This window comes from Carassius carassius, chromosome 16, assembly GCF_963082965.1.
Source record: "Carassius carassius chromosome 16, fCarCar2.1, whole genome shotgun sequence".
NCBI lineage: Eukaryota > Metazoa > Chordata > Actinopteri > Cypriniformes > Cyprinidae > Carassius > Carassius carassius.
Genome location: NC_081770.1, coordinates 6377874 through 6392794, shown reverse-complemented (window position 1 = coordinate 6392794; position 14921 = coordinate 6377874). Strand labels below are relative to the sequence as shown.

At 41.8% G+C, this 14921-nt stretch overlaps 1 protein-coding gene across 1 annotated transcript in view; it reads right to left on the bottom strand.

The window, feature by feature from the left end:
* The window catches only part of LOC132159319 (NACHT, LRR and PYD domains-containing protein 12-like), a 206474-nt gene that overhangs the window by 131583 nt on the left and 59970 nt on the right, over positions 1-14921 (bottom strand). The gene's annotated exons all lie outside the window — the stretch shown is intronic.

The following is a 14921-nucleotide window of genomic DNA, read 5'->3' as shown; positions in this document are numbered from 1 at the left end:
AGACTAAATCACATTTCTGTTTGTTCCTTGTCATTTATTATATCTGGTGTACACTCGTTAGTGTGTGTTTCTCTTTATATTGATTCAATAGAGACACAAACAGACAAACATATGAGTGGAATTAATGTTCAAATGTATTTAAAACACAAAAATTGTTTTAGAAATATTTATGAAAGATCATGTACATGTAACTCAAAAGAAAATGTAAACAAAATAGTAACCGATTTGCAAATTGTTATTTTTTTTTCTCTTCTCTTACAGTGTTGATAGAGATCCATTACCAAGATTTCAAACAAAGCTGATGAATGCTTTTTTTAGGTGATCTTGAGAGGAGCAGTAAACATCAGCTGAAGATCCACAGAAGAGCTTCACTACTGTGTCTATGAGGAGAAATAAATGTGTGATAAATGTGTAAATGTGATCCATACAGGTGAAGAGACTCAGACTTTACAATCAAATAATGCAGCATGTGTGTTAGAAACATGATATTGAATGATTAATGTTGCTTTAGTATTCAAGCAGATGATCATTGTGTTTAATGTAAAGCTGGAACAGAGGAGGAAGAAGCTCAGATGAGTCTGTCTGGCTCTTCAGTTTAATAATATTTCTATTAAACTCATTCATAATGATTCAGATGTTTAAATGTGATTGTCAAGTGCAGCACTTAAATGTAGCAAAACATATAAAGCAAATCTACAATGTGTGAAATTTCCATGTTACTTAAAACATTTCCATGATCTCTCTTACATTTTCTACACATTGTTATTCTATTTAGTTCTATATTAAGTTAGCTATGTGTCTGTCTGTTGCTAACACTCACAAATCCTCTCATTACAACAAACAAAGCAGAAACACAGTGTCAATAAAAGCTGGATTGTGCAGTTTTGTCAGATGAATTGATTAAAACGGGAGTTTTCACACACAGTGAGTTTGTGCTGAACTGACTGACAGCTTCAGTGTTTAGAAATGCTGGGTCTTTTACTCGCTGTTTGTCTCATTTTATTCACTATTTGAAGAAAAGGTTGTTTTTATCAGACTTTGTGACTTTTTCTACAGAAGTATAAACAAGATCATACTGAGCTTCTCTTCAACAGCTTGGTGTTGTTCATTTTCTTTTTCTTAGATGCAATGTTGATGTTAACAAAATCCTCTTAAATTATCTGATGTTTTCAGGAAAATGCATTAAATTATTTGACATGTTTTTAATAGGCGTGTGTTTTGTCTTACACCTTTAACCATTTCTTTATTCAGGGAGGACAGTCAACTCTAGACAAAACCAGAAAGCACTCAGCACTCATGTAACGGAGTTAAAAATGCACTTTAATAATTCTTATTCTCAAAATTAGTATCTGTGAATTTCATTTATCATTTAATGATTTTATTGAATATCTGTGAATTTTATCTCTTTGAGTTATTTTTATTTATCTTTATTTTTGCGAATGTTTCCTGTGGAAATTACCCTATCTGCACACTATCCCTTCTGTACCTCCTAAGCTTCTGTAGTGCTCGCTCTCCCTTAGTCTCGTTTTGCACTGCTGAGGGTAAGCTGTGAAGAAATGTGCTGCTAGGCTAATGTACTGTTTTCTTTGGAAATTGAATCATTTAAGTTATAACTTTCAATGCATATTGTCTGATGTTAATACAATAATGCGATGTAGCAGTTTTGTGTTAGTTTGACCGCTAAAATAATTATTAGCAGTGTTTTCATATTCAGTTTCTAGCCGCATTTTACCACGGCAGGCGGGCCTTCTCATGTGAACAATGTAGCTCGTCGGAGATTTCAGCGCTCCTTTTGTGTAGAGTAAACGCTGTATTTTTGTATGTTTAGGAAGCAGAAGTACAGTAAGAGGAGTCCAGAAGGCAATTAATGTGCATTGTGTTCTACAGGTATGCGTTTTTCTTTTGTTTATTAATGTAATTTTCGTTGTCTCTGTTACCACACACTTTTTATTCAGCCCACTAAGTGTTGCTGTTATGCTATTTTCTTTAAGGAAACATATGTACTGTGTTTATGGATTTGTTGCATTTTATGCTTAATATTTTCTGGACTTAGTTAATGATTTTCTGTGAGTAATGTGCACACTGAGCAAAATATCTCATGTAATGTTAAAGTAATGTATTTGTAATGTATTCTAAATACATGATGTAGATTATTCTGGTGAATGAAGTGGCTCAGTCTCGTTTTGCACTGCTGAGGGAAGCAGAAGTACAGTAAGAGGAGTCCAGAAGGCAATTAATGTGCATTGTGTTCTACAGAAGCCAATAAATTGTGAAAAAGAAGTCATCTCGTGAGTCGTCCTTCATATACCCTAACCGAGGCCGTTACACTGGTGCCGTGACCTGTCGGATCTACAGATCAGCTTGATGCTCATCGCCGTGGATGCTGTCGTCCTGTTCTGCAATCAAGATTACTGTGTGGCCAGGTTAAAACGACAAAGCAAAACGAAAAAAAACTGTGGGTTAGGGTGTAGTAGGCCTATTGCAACTCAGTTTATTGGTGACTTTTGTTAATGTTGTATACATCATTTTTTTTTTTTTTTCTATTCAGATTAATCTGCTATTACTCTCTGTTTCTTTATGAATACACACAACGCAAGTACATTTGATGAATTGAAAGCAGACGCTATTATAACAATGGATACGTTTGGTAGTCCTAGTTTGCCGAAAGGTAGGGGTGCTTGGCTCCATGATAATACTAACAGTAGGGATGTGGGACATTTCAAGTGTATAAATGTTGGTAATAGAGATACAGGGTTAGGTCAGAGCCCGGAATGTACTCCTGTTAGTGGGTATCTTAGGGATGGTCCCTACACTTCCACACCTAGCAGTGATGTTGATGTCATTCGCCATCTCACAGATATGGTAGGGCAGCTAGGTGCTCAAATAGGTGAATCGATTGTTACAAAGCTGATGTCAGCTGATGTTGTAAACATGACTGGTGACCATCAGACTACTTCTCCCGATCAGAACACACACTGTGATATTAATAGACATGACCTCCCACATGTGACAGTTCATCTTAAATCTGATAAAGGACTTCAGTCTTTCAGAGGTGACGACACTGACAAAATCTCAGTCCAGGACTGGATTGACATGACTAAAACTCATCTCATAAAACAAGAGATTCCTGTACATGAACAAGCAGAAGAAATTATGAGCCATTTAATGGGCAAGGCCAGAGATGTTGTAAAGATTGCCCTGCGTAGTGATCCTGAACTTGATGTTAAACGTAAACCTCAAATGATATACAATGTGCTACTTCACTATTTCAGTGAGGATCCCTCGTGTCTCCCACTCGCAGACTTTTATGCTACTCTACCTAAACACAAGGAAAACCCTGTCGACTATTGGATTAGACTGAACAAGGCAGCAGACCTAGCCCTTGAAGGGTTACACAGACAAGGGAAACAGACAGAGAATATGAATGATGAAGTGGCCCTTATGTTTGTCAAACACTGCCCTGACCCAGAGCTGTCCTGTACATTAAAATGTAAGCCAATTCGTGAGTGGACCTCACGTGATGTTCAGCTGAGGATTGATGATTATCAAAGAGAGCTGAGGGCTAATTGCAGACCAACTAGTACTGCTCAGTTGAAAAGCCACATCACCACCATCACCTCTGAGCAGACCTCTCTACCACCTTCAAGTCTGACGTTATCAGAGCAACACGATGACTCGGGCCCCTCACTTTCCTCTCCCCACGCTCAGCGCCATGGGTGTCATCCTCCTCCTTGTTCTCCTCCAGCACCTGTCCCATTTCAAGGTGAGCTCCAACGTACTCCAAGCCATGCCTCTGTCCCAGTTGTTGCACAAAACCTCCAACAGTCAGAGGATAGACTTCTCACTCGAATGGTCGACATGTTTCAGGAGATGATGGATAAAATGCAGCGGCGCAATATTTCCCAGCCCATCCGAGGTGGAAGATTTCAGCGCACAGCGCGAGACAGGCGTTCCAGAGAAGCTGCTTGTAGAGTTTGTAATGGGTCCAGTCACACCACCATTTCCCACTGTATGTCGGAGAGACTGTGTTTTGTCTGCCTTGCTCCAGGCCATACCAAACAGGATTGCCCCGCAAACAACTCCTCCCAATCCCGGTCTGAGGGAAACTAGAGGACCTGTATCCAGAGGGAGTTAGTACGGGTCATTATTTAGACTCCCAAACCAATGACATGTTTGATGCTGAGACTGTTTACACGTCTGTGAAAGACTCATGTAATGACTCTGAAGTTGTTGTTGTCTATCAGAACATTCACAGAGTGGGCAACAGTGACAGTCTTTTCTACACATCTGTGATAATGGGTGATTCAGTGAAAATGGGTGGAATGTTGGACAGTGGTTCAATGGCTTGCAGCATAAATGACAAGCAGCTGAGACAAAATTGAGAGATGCTGGAGTGATAACAGACCAAAAGCTGATGGATGTGAATGTTGTACTTGTTGGATGTGGTGGACTTCGTGTTAAGCCAAAGTGTGCTTTTGAAGTGGAAATGGAAGTGTATGGCTGTAAAGTGTTAGTCCCCATGCTTATTGTTCCAGGACAACATGATGAGTTGATACTAGGAACCAATGTTATAAAGCACATCCTGCATCAGTCTAAGTTATGTGAGTCCTATTGGGAGACAGTGTCCGGCCCCTGCCCTGACAGAGACCCAGAAGCTGAACATTTCCTGTCTATGCTGTCTGGCCTGAACATCTGGAGAGGTGAAGATGTTCCTGTCAAAATCGGGACAGTTAGGAGTAACTCAGCTACATGCCTCGAGCCTGGCCGTGAGTATCTAATCTGGGGGAAACTACCCAAAAACACAGCTGTTTCCCCAGGAAGTACCATCATGACAGAGCCCACGTCATCCCGCTCAGCTCCTAGAGGTGTTTTGGTTGCGAAGATTGTGACTTCCCTGTGGGGAGACAGGTGGATCCCACTAAAGCTCATCAACACATCTGAAAGGCCGGTGCTGTTGAGACGCAATGCTAAGCTGGCAGATGTCTATTCATGTTTGTCTATTGAGGACTTGGACATTGCTGAGCGTCCAGAGGCTCCACTGGTCAGCTGCACCCAGTCAGCTGCATCATGTACTGCTAATGGAAATGACGCCAAGGACAGGCTCAGGTCGGTTGGGCTCAGTGCTGTCGACATTGAATCGTGTGAAGTTTCAGAGGACTGTAAGAGGAGGATGTCGGACCTTGTTTTACAGTATGAAGACGTCTTTTCACGCCACCACCTGGACTGTGGGGAGGCGAAGGGCTTTGTACATCGCATACACCTATCTGACAGCAGACCATTCAGGCTTCCATACAGGAGAGTGCCCCCTGGCCAGTACCAGAAACTTCGCCAGGTACTGAGTGAGATGGAGGAGAAAGAAATCATCAGACAGTCGACAAGCGAGTATGCGTCACCATTGGTGCTTGTGTGGAAAAAGAACTGAGATCTCCGCATCTGTACAGACTTTCGCTGGTTGAACAAGAGGACCTTCAAGGATGCTCATCCCCTCCCTCACCAGGCAGATTGTTTGGCAGCGCTGGGAGGTAACTGTTTCTTCAGCACAATGGATTTGACTTCTGGCTTCTACAACATGCCACTGCACGAGGACGACAGGAAATACTCTGCCTTCACCACTCCCATGGGCCTGTATGAATATAATCGTCTGCCACAGGGCCTTTGCAACAGCCCTGGAAGTTTCATGCGCATGATGACCAGCATCTTTGGAGACCAAAACTATCTGAGTCTACTGTGCTACTTGGATGATGGATGCTACAGGGGAAGTCGTGGCCTAATGGTTAGAGAGTCGGACTCCCAATCGAAAGGTTGTGAGTTTGAGTCCCGGGCCGGCAGGAATTGTGGGTGGGGGGAGTGCATGTACAGTTCTCTCTCCACCTTCAATAACATGACTTAGGTGCCCTTGATGGCATCGAACCCCCAACTGCTCCCCGGGCGCCGCAGCATAAATGGCTGCCCACTGCTCCGGGTGTGTGCTCACAGTGTGTGTGTGTGTGTTCACTGCTCTGTGTGTGTGCACTTTGGATGGGTTAAACGCAGAGCACAAATTCCGAGTATGGGTCACCATACTTGGCTGAATGTCACTTAACTATTTTTTTTTTTTTTTATCACTATGATCTGTTGGTGTTTGCTCCTGATGAAGAAACTGCCTTGTTGCGCCTGCGGATGGTGTTTGAAAGACTGCGCAGTCACAACTTAAAGTTGGCCCCCAAAAAGTGCTTTTTCCTCAGGAGGTCTGTTAAGTTTCTCGGCCACATAATTGATGAGAATGGAGTGTCAACGGATCCCAGTAAGGTTGAGAACATCACAAAAATGACGAGCTCTGACCTCATGGAGACTGATGGTGTTACTCCGCCGCAAAAGCGGATAAGATCATTTTTGGGGATGATTAATTACTATCAGCACTTCGTGCCCAAATATTCTGCCATCGCCCAACCTCTGTTTCAACTACTGAAAGGTGAGAAAAGAAAAGGCAGGCAACATAAAAATAAACTGTCAAGCAGGAAGTTGTGTGCATCTGACTGGACACAGGAGCAAGAAGAGGCTTTTGCAAACCTGAAGGCTTTACTGGTTCACAGTGTTGTTTTGGCTCATCCTGACTTCACCCGCCCCTTTATGCTGTCGACTGATGCATCTCTGGATGGAATAGGTGCAGTTCTGTCTCAAGTTCAAGAAGGTGAAACACGTGCCAGGCCCATCGCTTTCGCCAGCAAGTCGTTATCTCAGTCCCAAAAGAACTATCCAGCTCACCGGTTGGAGTTTCTGGCTTTGAAATGGTCAGTCTGTGACAAGTTCAGCCACTGGCTGAAAGGCCACAAATTCACAATCTGGACAGACAATAACCCTCTGACTCATATCCTGACAAAGCCAAAGCTAGACTGCTGTGAGCAACGCTGGGTTGCCAAGTTGGTGAGTTATGACTTTGACATCAAGTATGTCCCTGGTCAGCAGAACATCGTTGCTGATGCCCTGAGCCGTGTACCATTTGTCAAGGAGAGTGTTGGCTGCAGGCTGCTCGCTGAACCTTATGCTGGCCTCTTGAACGAGGTCAAAGACATGTCAAGTATTTCTGTCCAAAACGCCTTCCGGTCATCCAGTGGTCACAGGAAACCTTCTCCGATTAGTAACAACTCCCAGTCCGCATGCAGTCCACTTTGCATCCACACCCAGTCTGTTGAAGTGGAGGATGTGTCTGCTGTGCTACAGTCGCACATAGCATGGGATGTTGGCCCGAGGGCTCGTGCTGTTTCAGTGTTGCAACACCTACCTCAGTTGGTTCCACCTGGACAAGACAGCTTACCAGCTAACACTGAAAAGCAACTCCGTGATAAGCAGTTGGCGGATGGAACTCTCTCTCGTGTTCTGTCCTATGTTGAGAGACGTAGGAGGCCTTCTAGGAGAGAAAGGTTCAAGGAGTCAGTGTATGTCACAAGGTACTTGAAGCATTGGGACAGGCTCACTGTGAGCAACGGTGTGCTGTACAGGGTTTCTAAAGACCAGAAAACCAAGGCAAAGCGTTTCCAATAGGTGGTTCCTGACTCACTAAAGCCTGATGTTCTGCAAGGAATCCATGACGGAGCTGGACATCAAGCTCAGTCCAGGAGCCTCAGCTTGGCAAGACAGAGGTTTTTCTGGCCAAACCTCGACAGAGATGTGAGGGACTATGTTCGCCATTGTCAGCGATGCATCGTCAGCAAGACAGTTGAGCCTGAGGGACGGGCCCCCTTGGAAAGTATAATGTCAACCAGGCCACTGGAGCTTGTTTGTATCGATTTTTGGTTGGCAGAAGATTCCAAAAACAGGTCTGTCGATGTCTTAGTAATAACAGACCATTTTACGCGGATGGCTCAGGCGTTTCCATGTAAAGACCAGACGGCTAAGCAGGTGGCAAGGGTTCTTTGGGACCGGTACTTCTGTGTCTTTGGATTCCCCGAGAGAATCCACAGTGATCAGGGTGCAAACTTTGAGAGTCGGCTGATCAGTGAGCTTCTAAAAGTCTCAGGTGTGAGGAAGTCACACACAACCCCTTACCACCCTATGGGAAACGGCAGTGTGGAACGTTTCAATAGAACCTTGGGTGGCATGATTCGTGCCCTTTCTCCTGAAGATAAAGCTGACTGGCCGCGACGCTTACAGACTCTGACTTTTATGTATAACTGCAAAGCCCATGAGACGACTGGCTACCCCCCTTTTTACCTTATGTTTGGTCGCATCCCTCGCCTACCTGTTGACGTTCTCTTTCGGAGTGTCCTTAATGACCCTGCTGTGACAAACTTCGACAAGTACGTGGCATGTCTCACCGATGATCTGAAAGAAGCAATGGTTATTGCACAAGACCATGCTGCAAAAGAGCAGTATAGACATGCTCAGCTGTACAACAAGAGAGCGAAGGGCTCCAAAATTGACATTGGTGACAGAGTGCTCATGGCCAACAGGAAAGAGAGGGGTAAAAAGAAACTTGCTGACCGCTGGGAATCAACAATCTACACTGTGGTGGACATGAATGCAGCGACACACACATACAGGATCCGCGACACAATCACTGGACAGGAGAAAGTGATCCACAGGAAACTGCTGATGCTGGCCAATTTCCTCCCTGTGGGTGACTCATCTGGACTGTCTGACCACGCCTCATCCGTGTCTGTTGCTGTATCATCTGAGGGAGCGAACAGGACTCTTTGTACAGCCTCTGACAGCCTTGTTGATGGAAGTGCTGGACACTCAGCTATGACTGTGGTAGAGGGACAGAGCCCCTTGACTGTTCCAGAGCCTGTGGAATCTGAGAGAAGAACCATAGAATGGATCACACAGTTGTCTGCACCTAGTCAGTCAGAAGTGGATGTTACTGATGTAACAAGCATAACCCGTGACTCTGACGATTCCCCAGTCTTGCCTGAGGACAACCAGACTTATGACTCTGGACTTATGACTGCTGTGGACGTCCTAAGACAAACAGACCACACTCATGACACTGTGACACAGGCAGACAATTCGCCAGACACTTTACACACTACTGTTCAGACCCCACCCATGCACTCTAGTGGCTCCAGTGCACTTATACAGGTTAGATCAAGATTTGGTCATTTAGTCAAACCTGTAAACAGACTCATACAGACTATGTCCAGGCAGGATGTTATTCAGGAAAAGTTTGATGTTAAGACTGTTTGCAAGTCCATGTTCCAGGCTTTTACTGACTAAAGCATTACCACATAGCTTAAGTTTTGTTCTGCAGTTTCTTTGTATTGGTGTTTGGTGTCCTTTTAAGATGTAAAAATATTTTTTTTTTTCTTGTCATGGGCCTACATTGCACTGCGTTAGGGTCTTGTGGGGTGTACAAGGCACCCCTGTCGCCAGTTGCTGGATTGAGGGTTTAGCGCTGCCCTCATACCACTTCATCCTTATGGGATACATTTGGTGTTGGTTTTCTTGATGATGACCCTCTGTAATCTGTCATTTTGTAGTGTTTTCTTCAGTGTTTGTGTACTCGGAACCCAAGTTCGATAAAATTCAGTGGGGGTGGGTGTAACGGAGTTAAAAATGCACTTTAATAATTCTTATTCTCAAAATTAGTATCTGTGAATTTCATTTATCATTTAATGATTTTATTGAATATCTGTGAATTTTATCTCTTTGAGTTATTTTTATTTATCTTTATTTTTGCGAATGTTTCCTGTGGAAATTACCCTATCTGCACACTATCCCTTCTGTACCTCCTAAGCTTCTGTAGTGCTCGCTCTCCCTTAGTCTCGTTTTGCACTGCTGAGGGTAAGCTGTGAAGAAATGTGCTGCTAGGCTAATGTACTGTTTTCTTTGGAAATTGAATCATTTAAGTTATAACTTTCAATGCATATTGTCTGATGTTAATACAATAATGCGATGTAGCAGTTTTGTGTTAGTTTGACCGCTAAAATAATTATTAGCAGTGTTTTCATATTCAGTTTCTAGCCGCATTTTACCACGGCAGACGGGCCTTCTCATGTGAACAATGTAGCTCGTCGGAGATTTCAGCGCTCCTTTTGTGTAGAGTAAACGCTGTATTTTTGTATGTTTAGGAAGCAGAAGTACAGTAAGAGGAGTCCAGAAGGCAATTAATGTGCATTGTGTTCTACAGGTATGCGTTTTTCTTTTGTTTATTAATGTAATTTTCGTTGTCTCTGTTACCACACACTTTTTATTCAGCCCACTAAGTGTTGCTGTTATGCTATTTTCTTTAAGGAAACATATGTACTGTGTTTATGGATTTGTTGCATTTTATGCTTAATATTTTCTGGACTTAGTTAATGATTTTCTGTGAGTAATGTGCACACTGAGCAAAATATCTCATGTAATGTTAATGTATTTGTAATGTATTCTAAATACATGATGTAGATTATTCTGGTGAATGAAGTGGCTCAGTCTCGTTTTGCACTGCTGAGGGAAGCAGAAGTACAGTAAGAGGAGTCCAGAAGGCAATTAATGTGCATTGTGTTCTACAGAAGCCAATAAATTGTGAAAATGAAGTCATCTCGTGAGTCGTCCTTCATATACCCTAACCGAGGCCGTTACACTCATATAGGGTTTTCAGTTCTGCTTCCACTGTCTGATGGATGATGTTCTTTGGTCTTTCTCTCTTTTGTTTCCCTCTGATGTGCCAAAAGAAAATGAGTTCTGTGCAGATAGCTGTAAGTCGTAATATTAACGTTATGCTGTATAAATAACAAACCGTATAATATAAGAGATAAATGAGTTAAATTCTGTTTATTAAAAACCTGTTTAAGAGCGTTTTCTGCGAGTCATTTTATGATCGTTTGTTATTGTTTTCTCGTGTGTTTCCTAAAACTGCACTTAACACAATCGCAGTATCTGTGCTTTAAAACCTGTTAACCTGCACCAGAACGCCCTCGTCCTCAAAGCCATAAACAACATGAACATTAGAAACACTGTACATACCAGATCCGTCGTAATAAGGAGTCATAAACACATCCACAGCTGTAAATCCCGGTTTAGTTAGGAAGGTAAGGGTCCACTGAACGACATCTCATGAAGACATCTCATGAAGCACGTTTAGTCCAACGAAGCAATAACGTTGTAATATGGATCATAATTCCTTTGTTTACGTTTCATTTCTTCAGCGACAGAATTGTACTCACGGTCAGAAACTGCGTCTTGGTAGTAAAACACGGCATGGTTTTGCAGCGTACAGTGTCACAAACAGAATGAGGCGATCCACCGGGAAAAAAGAATGAATGAAAAATAGGCGGAAGATAGTTTATTTGAATTTGGCGCTCTCTCCTGAGAGCTGGTGACACGCTCTAACGCACCTGTCAGAGCGGGGTCAAGTTGGTTTTGTTTTCGATATTCGTGACACATTCAGCAGTAAACGCCAATAACTCCAAAACGAAAAATCGAAGCAGTGTGACCGCCAAAAAAGCAAAGCTGATCATGTTTCACATCCTTCTTTTTCTATATTTTCCCTCGATATAATAAGCACGGCCCCGTACAAGACGTCACAATGTGCAGAAAGCTGGGAGAGAACGATCTCAGCAGAGCCTTCAGTTAGGGACTGTGGGGAAAGTGCAAACTTCCTTCGTTTTTTGCTATAGCTCAGTAGGTGTTTTTGTAATAGCTTTTTAGTTAAAGGGCATACAGACATGAAACTAGTGTCAATCAATAGTGGGGGACAGTGGACATTTTTAACAACCTTTCATTTTACCACTACTGGTAGAAAAGGGAATTGCATCCAAAATTAACATTCTTTTTGTAATAACTTTCTACAGCAGGAAGATAGAGAGATGAAACCAGTGTCAATCAATAGAGGGAGAGAGTTGATATTTTTCACATCCTTTCATTTTACCCCAAGTGGCTGATTAGGGAATTGCATGTCCAAAATTAACCTTCTTTTTGTAATAACTTTCTACAGCAGTGAGACAGAGACATGAAACCAGTGTCAATCAATAGTGGCGGACAGTGGACATTTTTCACAACCTTTCTTTTCACCACTACTGGTAGGAAAGGGAATTGCATGTCCAAAATTAACATCATTTTTATAATAACGTTCTACAGCAGGGACACAGAGACATGAAACCAGTTCAAATCAATAAAGGGAGAGAGTGGACATTTTTCATAACCTTTCTTTTTACCCCTACTGGTAGGAAAGGGAATTGCATGTCCAAAATTAACATTCTTTTTGTAATAACTTTCTACAGCAGTGAGACAGAGACATGAAACCAGTGTCAATCAATAGAGGGGGGGAGTGGACGTTTTTCACAACCTTTCTTTTTACCCCTACTGGTAGGAAAGGGAATTGCATGTTCAAAATTAACTTTCTTTTAGTAATAACTTTCTACAGCAGGATGATAGAGACATGAAACCAGTGTCAATCTATAGAGGGAGACAGTGGACATTTTTCACGACCTTTCTTTTTACCCCTACTGGTATTAAAGGGAATTGTATGTCCAAAATTAACCTTCTCTTTGTAATTACTTTCTACAGCATGGACACAGAGACATGAAACCACTGTCAATCTATAGAGAGATAGAATGGATATTTTTCATATCCTTTCATTTTACCCCAAGTGGCTGATTAGGGAATTGCATGTCCAAAATTAACCTTTTTTGTAATAACTTTCTACAGCAGTGAGACAGATACATGAAACCAGTGTCAATCAATAGTGGGGGACAGTGGACATTTTTCACAACCTTTCTTTTTACCCCTACTGGTAGAAAAGGGAATTGCATGTCCAAAATTAACCTTCATTTTGTAATAACTTTCTACAGCAGTGAGACAGAGACATGAAACCAGTGTCAATCTATAGAGGGAGACAGTGGACATTTTTCACGACCTTTCTTTTTCTTTCTACACCAAAGAGACAAATACATGAAACCAGTGTCAATCAATAGAAGGAGAGAGTAGATATTTTTCACATACTTTCATTTTACCCCAAGTGGCTGATAAGGGAATTGCATGTCCATAATTAACCTTTTTGTAATAACTTTCTATAGCAGTGAGACAGAGACATGAAACCAGTGTCAATCAATAGAGGGTACAGTGGACATTTTTCACAACCTTTCTTTTTACCCCTACTGGTAGGAAAGGGAATTGCATGTCCAAAAATTAACCTTCTTTTTGTAATAACTTTCTTAAGCAGGGAGACAGAGACATGAAACCAGTGTCAATCTATAGAGGAAGACAGTGGACATTTTTCACAACCTTTCTTTTTACCCCTACTGGTATAAAAGGGAATTGCATGTCCAAAATTAACTTTCTTTTTGTAATAACTTTCTACAGCAGTGAGACAGATACATGAAACCAGTGTTAATCAATAGAGGGGGACAGTGGACATTTTTCACAACCTTTCTTTTTACCCCTACTGGTAGGAAAGGGAATTGCATGTCCAAAATTAACCCCCTTTTTGTAATAACTTTCTACAGCAGGAAGATAGACACATTAAACCAGTGTCAATCAATAGAAGGAGAGAGTGGACATTTTTCACATCCTTTCATTTTACCCTAAGTGGCTGATTAGGGAATTGTATGTCCAAAATTAACCTTCTTTTTGTAATAACTTTCTGCAGCAGTGAGACAGCGACATGAAACCAGTGTCAATCTATAGAGGGAGACAGTGGACATTTTTCACGACCTTTCTTTTTACCCCTACTGGTATTAAAGGGAATTGTATGTCCAAAATTAACCTTCTCTTTGTAATAACTTTCTACAGCAGGGATACAGAGACATTAAACGACTGTCAAGCTATATAGAGAGAGAGTGGATATTTTTCCGTATGACTCGTGCGTTATATTCTGAGGCTTCACAATGGAGTTCAGATGTCCTGAAGAATTCTTTTTGTAGTAACTTTCTACAGCAGGAAGATAGAGACATGAAACCAGTGTCAATCTGATCAATCTGATTAGAGAATTGCATGTTCAAAATAAAAATAAAAATTATTTGCTTGTCTTCATGTGAAGAAAGAAAGTCATAAACATCTGGGATGACCGAGGTCAGTAAATGGTGATAGAATTTTCATTTATGGGGGAACTATCCCTTTGAAGATGTCAGGGCGTGGTAGAAACAGAGCAGTGGAAAGAACAGGGTCTGGGTCCAAGTGCAGGGAAGAAATTACTTTTTAATAAATGAGAACAAAAAGGCCAACAAGGCAAAACAAAACAGAAACAAATCACGGAGACAAGAGCAGATGCAGCCAAGATGCAAAAACACGAGTATCCAGGAACACTTATAAATCACAATTTACATTACACAATTAATACAGCCTGACAGAGTGGTGTGAGAGTGGAGAATATATACTCATTGACAATGGGCACCAGGTGTGTGTGTAAGTGTGTGAGTGGATGAAACAGCTGTGCGGAGTGAAGGTAATGAGTCCGGGAGCAATTGAGAAACACAGGTGGAGCAACTAAACAATAATGAGGTAACAAGATGGGTGGGATCAGAAAAAGACAGGAGAGAGCACATGGAACCAAACAAACACAACACTCACAGAAGACAGTGACAGAAAGACATAAGACTGTGACAGAAGAGCAAGATGTGATGGAGAGGCTAGCAATATATTCCAAATGTAGCACCTCTAACCTGAATTTAGAATAATAGCTATATATCTATTACCTAGGCTCTGAGCAGTAATTGACAAGACTCACAAGGAGACGTGACCTTTTTTTTTTTTTTTGAAACAGAACAGCTGGCAGGGTTATTACACAATCACTGTGCAACACACTATTCACAGAATTATTTTCTCTTACATTAGAGAATACCCCAAAATAAAATAGAGCTCTTTCATTTAGGAAAAAAATAGGAAAACAAAATAAATTGTCCTTGGGAAAATAGAAAGTCAATCTACCCGGGTAGTAAACCAAAACACATTCAAGTTTCCTTATCTGAAATCCATGGAATCCAATATCCGAGGTCTGGATACGAATCAGTTCAGTCACTCCGCAG